Source organism: Camelina sativa, unplaced genomic scaffold, assembly GCF_000633955.1.
Source record: "Camelina sativa cultivar DH55 unplaced genomic scaffold, Cs unpScaffold00427, whole genome shotgun sequence".
NCBI classification, from domain to species: domain Eukaryota; kingdom Viridiplantae; phylum Streptophyta; class Magnoliopsida; order Brassicales; family Brassicaceae; genus Camelina; species Camelina sativa.
Window position 1 is genome coordinate 217,112 of NW_010921699.1, and position 1,586 is coordinate 218,697.

Genomic DNA, 1,586 nt, shown 5'->3' on the forward strand with positions numbered 1-1,586 from the left:
TTGATGCTTATGAAAGCTCCAAAATCTATAAGGAGAGAACCAAGGCTTTTCATGACAAGAAGATTGTTGTGAAGGAACTAAAGTCTGGAGATCAAGTCTTGCTTTTCAACACCAGACTTAAGTTGTTTCCTAGCAAGCTCAAGTCAAGATGATCTGGACCATTTGAGATTAAAGAGGTTTTGCCATACGGATCAGTAACTCTGCTGAACAAGGATGGTAGTGAATTCACAGTAAATGGACAAAGGGTCAAGAAGTACCTTGCAGATCAAAAGATTCCGGAGGGGTCCTCTGTGCCTCTCTGTGATCCTCCAAAAGCCTAAAAGAAACAGGAAGTCAAGCTTAGAGACATAAAACAAGCTCACTTGGGAGGAAGTCCCATGTTTATCCCTGTATATATTTCTTTTTATTGCTATTTAGGTTGTTTTTGTTAGTTTTATGATTTTTTCTCAGGTTTTTAAAAGAAAAAAATCAAGTTCGTACACTATGTAGCTTGGCCCAACGCAGCGTGGTGATCGAGCTGGAGACGGAGTCAACACAAGTCAGCAGAGCAGCATTGGATTCCTTCCCATTTTCGCACAGCTCCTAAAAGTGGGTAAAACACGTTTTAAATCTTGTCCACCAAACTCAAGCTCGGTCCCACCACATGTCTCCTCCAACTCCACCATGTCTCCCACAAGACAACACAAAGTTGTCTCCTCTCACCCATCAAGTCGAGTTCTATCATCTCTCCACTATAAACAAAAGACTAAGTCACACTCTTCTTCACTCAACTTTGCATATCTCGTCTCTCTCTCTAAATCGTTTAAGCTTAGCCATACATTTCATCAACCTTAGCTTTTGCGATTCTTGCTCTCTCTCAAGTTCTCTAAGCTTCATCTCTGTTTCTCACCATGTTTAACAAGCTTAGATGGAAACCCAGGTACTTTCCTTGCGAGATGATTTCGCTTCATTGGCGGAAATTAAGAGCTCGATCGAGCTCGTTATTTCTGGTTACGCGTTTCTCTGTTCTTATTTTCGGTCAAGCTCAAGTTCTTGTTAAATCCCTTCTAAGTTTGTTTTAACTTCACACTTAGAGAGAAAAAGCTTGAGATGAATTACTAGGGATGAAAGAAACCATGATTCGCGGTTTTTTTTAGAGCTCGATCGAGCTCATCTTTTTGGGTTCGCGTTTCGGTCGAGCTGTATTATTTTCGTCGTGCCATGTTTCTCTGTTTCTTAAGCTTGAGCTCTGTTTTGTTGCAATTAGTGTCTACAAGCTCGGTTGAAATAGCATTTAGAAGAGAAAGCTTGAGAATCGCCGCTAGGTTGATAGAAGAAGCGGTTTTGGTTTTCGCATAGAGGAGCTCGATAGAGCTCCACCTTAACAGCTCTAACACTTTTTCATTCCTATTCTTTGCATTGCAGTACCAAGCCACTTGATGCTGAGCTAGCTAGAAGCATCACTGACAAGAGGCGGAGATACATTGAGGCAGAAGAGGAAGAAGAGGAGGAACCACCAGTGGTTGAGGCAGAAGAAGAAGCAGAGGGTTCGCGTCTGACACGAAAGGAAGCTGCAGCCAAAGTAATAAGGCTTGCCAAAGCTAGAG